Here is a 10,002-nt window from a genome sequence, read left to right as displayed (position 1 = left end):
AAGTATATAGCCTTTTCAGAGTCTTGTGAGAAATACGTTAGTATATTAAAGGTGCAACGCTATTCTTATCTTTGAAGAGTGTCACAGTAGTCTTTCTGTTGACCATAACTTGGTGTGGGAATGGTGGCCACTGGACTCAGACACCTGGATGCAATGAATGTAATTGGATGCGATGGTGGCACGTGCCTGCGGCAGCATGGCAACCATCCAGATAACAGGGAGGTGGGAGGATGGTTTGGGTGGTTGGATGTGAACAAGTCCTGAAGACGTAAAGTATTTTTAGGTAGAAGTGACTCCATGTCCCGGTTCCCTCTTCTTGACACCAGAGATGCCTTCCTATGCGAAGAAAGGTGGTCTTCAATAGTACATTTCTTCAAAAATCAAGTGGAATCATCTATGCTTAAAAATGGCCATATTTCCCCTTGAACAGACATGAGTTTTAGATTGACCTGTCCTTCACTACAAGTGCCTTGACGTAACCCATATTTTCTTAACTCAATACAAATTTTCAGAAGGCTCATTTTAGTGTGAAGAAGATACACTTCAACGGATGTTTTCCTTTATTAAAGCAATGGATACACATTGTTCATGTGACTATTACTCTATTTAAATTTGGTCTTTTCTCGTAGCAGTAGCCTCTTCCTTCAAAACAGGTGCCAACTTGATCATAAAATTACATTTGACATTCACAGACGCTACACTCTCTTTTATTGTTGAGACAAGCTTCTGTGTCTACAAGAAAAGAACAGGAAAACCTTAGACTGGAGACTGCAGCGTCAGTGGTTTTTAACTTGTTTGACAAAGGTCTGAGAGTTCTACACAAAGTGCACAGAGAATTTTATCAGTTAAAGAAAAACTTCCACAACTGATGTCCAGGACTTCTGATAAAATCAGACCCTTCTTGATATCATTTACCAGGGAGAACCCCAGGGCTCAATAGTCCCATAGCTTGTGGTTATTCCATTAGAATGGGCACATGGAGAGAATTCCTTTCTGTTCATTTGGAGACAGGACCACAGTCTATAGGACTTACTAACCCTGGAGTTTATTATGCAGCTCTGGCTGTCTTTGAATCACAGAAATGCTCTTTCCCTACCTTCTTAGATGCTGGAATTAAGCAAGAACTGTGATCGCTAGCTGTAGAAAATTTTTATCAGTGCCAACAACCCAGTGGGCCAGTGGTGCTATGGAGGTAGTAGGAAATGGGGAAATGGGGGGCATCTTGTTTTTGCCATCCCAGAAGATTCACAGATAAGTCACTCAGTTGCTCATACTAAATCCATTTTTCCTGAGTCTGGTCTCTATCCTTTCTCTACACTATTTGGGCTCTGGCCTCTCTTGCTTCTGATTGCTTTAACGGTAATGACATCAACCTACTGTTAACCTCACATATGACCACACTCAGTCTGATTCTTTAGAGGTGAACAACTCCAGATTTGTGTCCTTTTATGGCTCTGTCTATGGAGGCAGGATTCTAAGAGGATGTTTGTGTATTCCATTTTTTTCCTGGTAAAATACTAGCATCTGATTGTTACTAGGAAGAGCTTTAGAAACAAAGTGTTGAAAGCACGTTGATAGAGGTCCACACAGCTTTTTTTTTTGTTTGTTTTTCTCAATGAGATCATCAATGCAGTTCTTCATCTATATGTTTCTTCTTTTTATTCTTGGTCAGTTTTGTGGCTATTTTAAATTGTCAGCTTGACAGAATGTGCAGTCACTTGGGAGATGGGCGTCTGGTATGCCTGTGAAAGTTGATCATGATTCATTCACTGATGTGGGAAGGGCCATTTAGCTGTGGAGGGGACTATTCCTTGGGCAGGCATCATTGGATCTATAAAATGGAGAACCTGAGGAAGGATACACTCATTCATCACTCTCTGATTTTGGACTGTAGATTGCGGTAGTTTCCTTTTCAATTGTTTTGACAAAATAGTCTGACAGAAGCAGTTTATGGGAGAAAGGGTTTGGCTCATGATTACAAGTTATAGTCCATCACTGCAAGGAGCTTATAGCAATTAGTAGTCACATCCACAATCAGAAGCAGATAGAGAGAGAGAGAGAGAAAGAGAGAGAGAGAGAGAGAGAGAGAGAGAGAGAGAGAGATTACATGCATGACATTGTACTCTATTATAATGCAGGTCCTAGGCCCAGAAAATGGTGACATTTTCAACATGCAGGACTTTTCACCATAGTTTACTCAAAAAAGGCGATCACCTACAGATATGTGCACAGAAAAACGTCATCTAGACCCTCTCCCAGCACTCGGGACACAGAGGCAGCCAGATCTTTGTGAGTTCGAGGCCAGCCTGGTCTACCAGAGCTAGTAGTTCCAGGACAGGTTCCAAAGCTACAGAGAAACCCTATCTCAAAAAACAAAACAAAATAAAAAAACTCAACATATTTCTCATAAGCCAAGCATATTGAAATCATGTGTTAAACACCGTGCTATGAGATAAAAACAGGCTTTCTCACCGTTGTTTCTGTCAGAGTATTAAATCACAACATCGGAAAAAGAAACTAAGGCAATTGTTAAGCAGAGAGGGTTAAATATAGTAGGACTGTTTCAGAGCCAAGAAGGGATTCACAACCCAGTTAATTCATCATCTCTCTGGCCTATCAGATGACAGGTGTGATTCCTATTGCTCTTTACAGAGCAGAGAGCCCACAAAGACAGAACTCGGCCCAGGACGGATTCTCTTGGCCCCATTTTGTGTCCCGTTTTTCCTAACCATACCCTCTGGCTGATTCCTGCATCCTGCTTTTACACAAGAATGAATTTCTGGCTTTTCTTTTGCTGAATTATTAGAAAAGCTACCTGCTTTCTGTCAAGTGATTCAGTCACATTCTCAGTTTGAGACCTCCTTATGCAAAGATGCTGGTGAACCACACAGCCTGCCTGGGCGGCAGCTTCTCAAATTCACCAAGAAAGAGATCTCAGCCATTTCTCACATTCTAAAGCTGATCATTTTATCTTGGGGACAACTAACCCTCCCCCCCTCTGCTGTCGTTTGTCTTTTAGGAATTCCCTCTTCCCTTATCTTCTGAGAGTCAGAGAGAGTGAATACTTTTCAGTTATTGCATGAAGGCAAAGCCATATTTTGTCGAGTTTAAAATGCAGTTTTCTGGGGAAAAAAAATCACTGGGAGATGTACTGGCTCCTTGGAAAGTTTCCGATGAGTTATTGGGCATCTGATGTCTTTATATGTTTAACCCAACACTTTTTAGTCCAGGGGAAAGGTCTGTCTTACTGTTATGAAGCTTGTCTCACTTAAGAGTCATTATTCTTCTGAGTCTGTTTTTTTCTCCATTCCCAACCTGGAGAATCAAATGTGTGTAGAAAAGGGCCATTGCTCTTTACCAGCTGGAAATAAAGTCATAATAGGAGACCAGCACCTGTGCCCCCCCTTGTCCTGCTAGCCAGCTGCCCTGTCCAGACTGATGTGAAGGTTGCAGTGCTCTTGCCTTCGGCAGTGGGCATATGGTCTCCGGATGGACACTGGATGCCTCTGGGTGATGTTCCTGGGGAATATCTCAGAGGTCAGTGCTGGGAGCCAGGTTGATCCAAGGCTTTTTTAGAGGCCCTGATTAAAAGGAATGCTAGTTCTGGGTCCTTTTACCAGGGTCAAACCTGGCATGGTTTGATCTGGGCTTGGGGCCAGATCTTCAAAGAAATCAAAGTTTTGATCAGTCCTGAGACTACTGTGTGCTCAGTCTGTGACACGCTTGAGATATTCGGTATTCTCTTTCCACAACACTGACTGATTGGCTTCTTGATAAGTTTATCTCATTATATGACCGTCCTCTGCTGACTGACCCATTTCCCCCTGCAAACAATGTATTAAAAGTGCTGTATTGCTTACTATAAACCAAGAGCTTATGCAAGACACCCCCCCCCACCCCTGACCCCAATTTTCCTATTGTTATTTATTTTTTTTTGTCTTTGTTCTTCCTCTCAGGAACCTGTCACTGAAGAATGGCCTGCTGGTCCAGGCCAGGTCAGAGAGATTAAAGAAGTTAGGCTATCTTGTCATGGGGAAATTCCTTGGTGAGACACAGTATAGACATAGAGATGGGAATTAGAGCCATAGAATTCTATAGCATGGAATTCTTGTCTTTGCCTCATTTTGAAGGCAGCAAATGAACCAAGCTTAGACAAAACGTGTGTTCAGCCTTTAGGGGAAGGAAGAGAGATGTTGTGGAACTCTAAATGCCTATGTAGAGGACTGGGCTAATTTATCTGATTTTTTGTGGTGTACAGTTAATGACACGGGGGTGGGTACACCAGAAGGACAGAGCTTTGGTAATAGGATTGCCTAGTGAATTACCTTTTTCATTTTTCCTCATTCCTAATTGGCCTGGAATCCTCCCCCAGACAAGTAAACTTCTGAAAAAAGCCATTTTCCATTTTGTCTTTGTACTGTTTAGAAACCTTTAGGGTTCTTCTAGATGTGTGGCCTATGGATCTCACCTCAGGCCATTCTTGAACTTATTCTTGGAATTTGTGACCCTTCTCATGTCCTCCTTTTCAGCACAGTGCTATACTGCAAGCCCCGAAGGTCCCCATAAGGCCACACGACAACTGGGGCCTTGGATTGGTGTCTTGACCTACTGAACACCAGTCACGGGATGGCGGTAAACTATCCAAGAACTGGGGATAGTGACTCCTTTTTATGAATAGAGACACTGGGAGGAATGAGTTAAAATGAGAGCCTTGTGTTTTATTCTATGTCTGTGTGTTTCCTACACGCTGCTTTTCAAGGCCCACATCACTTACCTGTCACAAATTTAGCTAATCTAGAGCCTCATGTTCATATTCTACATAAGCCAGCTGGGCAGTGGTGGCGCACGCCTTTAATCACCAGCACTCGGGAGGCAGAGGTAGGTGGATATTTGTGAGTTCGAGGCCAGCCTGGTCTACAAGAGCTAGTAGTTCCAAGACAGGTTCCAAAGCTACAGAGAAACCCTGTCTCGAAAAACAAAACAAACAAACAAACAAACAAAAAAGCCAACATATTCCTCATAAGCCAAGCATATTGAAATCATGTGTTAAATGGTCTCATGAAAGGCAGTAAAAGAGTGGGTACCTGTCTCCAGACAGGAATCTGTCCTCTCAGTGAGATAGGCCTTCCTACAGGTAAGAAAGAAAGCTTTCTACAAAGACTATGTCCTAGATGACCATGACAAAAGGGGGTGAAAGATCTTGGGAAAACTCTATTACTAGCTCTTCATTCTGGCTCTTCATTCATACCTAGGGCACAGGGATGAATGGAGACCCTGATGACTGTTGGCTGTGGGCCGTTGACCCCAGGAATGTTCTTCTGTCGATTGTTTCTCAGACCCAGACACACTGACCACCTGTTCTTAGACCCCACGTTCCCAGGCCTGATGAGGGCTTTTGCAGGCCTTGGTACTTACCTATGTAGGTCTGGCAGAAGCACAGGCAGAACATCAGCAACAGAAGGCAGAAGATCTTCATGGTTGCTGCACACTGAGCTGCTTAAAGACAAGCCCAGAGCTGGAAAGCTGCGCTCAAAGACGAACCCAGAGTACAGAGAGCATCCGTATTAGTTGGGAGTCAGGTTTATATGACCTCGAAGATGAATCATGAGGAGGGGCAGCAATCTAGAGATAAGCATCACATCATTATCCTGAGGCATCTCAAATCATAAGGTCATTCTGTCTCTGTTTGCTTGGTCCTAGATTTTGTTCTCATCCTGGAGATATTATTTGCCTCTTGTTTAAACAGGGCACATAAATGCGCCATGGGAAATTTACACAATTTTTCAAACATATGTTTACTTCCAAGGTTTATTTTTTTTTAAAAACCTTATACTAATTTCACATTGGTTAGTTTCATTCATAGTCTGTACCCATTTGTTTTATAGTACAGGACATGTATAGAAGGTAGAGGGAGTTATTTTCCCCAGACTTTCATGTTACTGTAATTTAAATGGCACCATTTAAAAAAAATACTGTGTATATAGAACCGACTTTCAGAGGAAAGTGATGATGAAAATGTGTATCAAGAATTTGCCAAAAAATAACAGAGTCAACTAGACCCTTATCAGAGCCAACTAAATGGAGGCTGGAAACCAGGAGCCTGGGTTCCGTCTGCCTTATGTTCTAACCTTGTCAATTGGTCTCACTGACACACAGATGTCTACTCATTGAACTATTGTCTGTGGGCTGATCAACCTTGGGGGAGAGCGCTAGGCAGATGCCCCAGACATTTAAGTTACTAACAACATGAAAATACTAAACTATTATATTACATAGTTTTGATTCTTTTATAAGACACTTCTTCTTCTTCTTCTTCTTCTTCTTCTTCTTCTTCTTCTTCTTCTTCTTCTTCTTCTTCTTCTTCTTCTTCTTCTTCTTTTTTTGCGGTGGCATGTCGCCAGTAAACAGCAAGAAACTGTGTTAAACTCTGTATTTTTAAAGCACTTTTTACCACCTCAGCTGTCAAGTTTTTGATATTGTCCAATGTCACCTGTGATTACAGATGACTTTAAGGCTTGTAATCCTATTGGTTCCTGAGTAGAAATGTCCTCAACAACCTCCTTCCTCACTGTGAATCCTAACATGACCAGCCACATTCTGTTTTTGGCTCCATTCTGTCTTGGTCTCTAAAATATTGTTATCTTCTCTTACCTTTGGCTTGTATGAGAAACAAGGTCATTTTTCTGATAGAGTATCTCACATTCTATGTTGAACTGATTCATTTAGGAACTGTTTCCTAGTATCTGTAGGTTAGCAGATAACAAGAGTGCTTTGTAACATGTCTCTGTGTCCTTCTTTGTCTCTCACAAGAGGAGATAAGGTAGCATCTGTGCGTCTCTCTCAGTAAGACCTGATGCAGAACTCCCCTCTGTATGCTGTGAAAATCTTTTCTTTTTTCCTTCCTTCCTTCCTTCCTTCCTTCCTTCCTTCCTTCCTTCCTTTCTTTCTTCCTTCCTTCCTTCCTTCCTTTCTTTCCTTTTCTTTCTTTCTTTACTTTTCCTTCTTTCTCTTTCTTTCTTTCTTTCTTTCTCTTTTTCTCTTTCTTTTTTCTTTTTTCTTTCTTTTATAAAGAAAATAAACTAGATTGCTTTCTTTTTTTATTTTTTAATATTTATTTATTTGTTATGTATACAATATTCTGTCTGTGTGTATGTCTGTAGGACAGAAGAGGGCACCAGACCCCATTACAGATGGTTGTGAGCCACTATGTGGTTACTGGGAATTGAACTCAGGACCTTCGGAAGAGCAGGCAATGCTCTTAACCTCTGAGCCGTCTCTCCAGCCCCCTAGCTTGTTTTCATTATATATACCAATCCAAGTTTTCACTCCCTCCTCGCTGTGAATATATTTCATTACCATTGGTTAATAGAAGCTGCTTTGGCCTATGGCAAGGCAGAATATAGGTAGATGGAGAAATCTAAACTTAGTGCAGGGAGAAAGAAGGCAGAGCCAATGTAACTGCTGAAGGAGAATGATGCCGGAACCTGACTGGTAGGCCACAGCCTCATGATGATATACAGATTAATAGAAATGGGTTAATTTAAGATGTAAGAGCTAGCTAGAAATATACCTGGGTTATCGGCCAGTGTTGTAATTAATAAAGTTTTTATGTGATTATTTGGGTCTGGGCAGCCAGGAAATGAAGATGCAGTCTATGATTACAAATGGCGCTCAAACTTTCTGCAACATACATCCACATAAAGCCTAAGAAAGCTTAAAAAAAGCACTTTTACACCCACAAAGATGGGAGTCAATTGTAGGCTCTTGGTAGCCACACTTTTTCACACAGGCTCTGTTTGCTGGCAATGAGCTGAGACGTGACTTCTTCTAAAGAAATGCTGTTAAATAGATGGTATCGGGAGTTAATGGGAACGTTTGAGGACCAGAAAATGAAGCAGAATCACAGAAACCCAGTGTTCTTTCATTTTTCATAGCTGTGCCAATATCCTAAGAAGTTAAGAGAGAAAGGCATGAGGGGACAAGCAGTGCCAACTATCAAGAGAAAGTCTCCAGGTTATGCTGCCTATAAGACAAATAGAAAAACCTGGTATGTCCCCACTAGGGACAGAACATTACAAAACAGAATGGAGTGATCCATCCTTGGTGGTTGTTTTGCTTGAGAGAACCCAAAACCCTACCAGATGTAAATATTACCTCAAGAGACAAAACTGCCTCCCACCCCAAATGATGCTGTAACCACATATGCTGCCCCTGGGCACACTGTTCTACTTGTGTGTAGTTAGAAAAGTTCCTCTGTAGCTTGCAAAACTGCTTATACTTCTGACAGTAGAGATCTAGATAAAACGGTAATGGCTGTCGGTGGGAGAGTTGGGAGGCAGAAGGGGAAAGAGGCAAAAAACAAACTAGGGATGTTGGAAGTAAAAGCTGGTTGTAAAATTGTTCATTCAAACCATTGAAACTGTATAAATAAAGACAGTTCAAGCCATCTGGGGCCACTTGCTTGAACAACAACAGGTGGTCACAATTTCTTCGTGGTACCAACTCCACACATCCATTCCAGGTCCATGAACCTGTATAGAACAAGGCCTCCAGCAACCATTTCCATGCTTCTTTTGGAGAAACATCTGTTCTAATATTTTGACTGTTTTAGGACAGTGTGCTTCCTCCCTTCTCCCTCCCTCTCTCCCCACTCCTCCCTCCCTCCCTCCCTCCCTCCCTCCCTCCTTTCCTTCCTTCCTTCCTTCCTTCCTTCCTTCCTTCCTTCCTTCCTTTTTTCTCTCCCCTAATCTCTTTAAATCACTTATTTGTCCCTTTCAAAAATGCTCTCACTCTGTAACCCATGGTGTTCTGAAACTCACTATGCTGCCTTAAAAGGCCTTGAAATCAAAGCAATCCTCCTGCCTCAGTCTCCCAAGGACTGGGATTATAGGTGTGAGTCATCACACCTGAAAGACTTCCTTTCCTTTGTTTTTCTATTTAATTGTATTAATTACATACACAATCTGGCTTTTAATCTTTTAGTGGGTGTGTGACTTGCATATATTTTATTAATCTATGGAGTTACATTTTAACCCCTGTTGGTATTCAGAATGTTTTTATTTGATACAAACATATGCGCACAGTTCCGTGGGTTTCCTGTGCTTCTGAGTCACATCCAAACTCTTGTCTCCAGCTCAATGTTTCAAATGTTTTCTACCATGTTTTACTGATAAGCTTAAAGACTTAAATGGCATACTTAGGTCTTTTATCCATCTTGGTTGATCTTGTGGATGACCTAGGGAAGGAGCTGAGACTTTGAAATCCAAATCCAGAATCTCATCCAGTGAATGTCTAAATTATATTGTAACCATAAATCCCAGAACCACAGCACAGCTAATATTAAACTGAGAGAAGTAATTGGGATATAGTGAATCCTGAGTGCCTAATTAATGATATATGAGCAAAGCTAAGGTAACCAAGCCACTAAATTTCTGTCATTAGACAGCCTCTTCCCCCAATGTTCGGAAATTTATTCTTCCTTCCTTCCTTCCTTCCTTCCTTCCTTCCTTCTGTCAAGAAATAAGTGAACGGATGACATGAATAGAAGGTTATCAAATGATTAAGTGTAAAGTACCAATAAATATACGCAAAAATGGTTGTCCAATGCAGAGTGGTCAGCCTTAAAATCATATACACATAAACAACAAACACAGAAGGTTGAATTTTATTTGTTTGTGCATAAACATATCCATATGTATGTAAAACATGAGCAAAGAAAAAGTCTATCAACTTGGGAGTGGGGGGATAGCTGGGAGTGACTGCGGGGAGAAAAGGGATGTGAGAAATGATGTAATTCTACTTCAATTAAAAACATTTAAAATTGGGCTGGAGAGATGGCTCAGAGGTTAAGAGCATTGCCTGCTCTTCCAAAGGTCCTGAGTTCAATTCCCAGCAACCACATGGTGGCTCACAACCATCTGTAATGGGGTCTGGTGCCCTCTTCTGGCCTGCAGGCATACACACAGACAAAATATTGTATACATAATAAATAAATATTTAAAA

At 41.4% G+C, this 10,002-nt stretch overlaps 1 long non-coding RNA gene across 1 annotated transcript; it reads right to left on the bottom strand.

Moving 5' to 3' along the window:
- Positions 1-532: 532 nt before the first annotated feature.
- LOC148118362 (uncharacterized) lies at positions 533-5,565 on the bottom strand. Its single transcript, XR_015736211.1, has 2 exons — positions 5,416-5,565; positions 533-732 (listed from the first exon to the last, which is right to left on the bottom strand). It is a non-coding gene; the product is annotated as an uncharacterized LOC148118362 (long non-coding RNA).
- Between the last annotated feature and the right edge of the window lie 4,437 nt (positions 5,566-10,002).

This window comes from Myodes glareolus, chromosome 23, assembly GCF_982192425.1.
Source record: "Myodes glareolus chromosome 23, mMyoGla1.1, whole genome shotgun sequence".
Lineage (NCBI taxonomy): Eukaryota > Metazoa > Chordata > Mammalia > Rodentia > Cricetidae > Myodes > Myodes glareolus.
The sequence above is the reverse complement of the archived record's forward strand: the minus strand, read 5'-3'. Positions and strand labels throughout refer to the sequence as shown.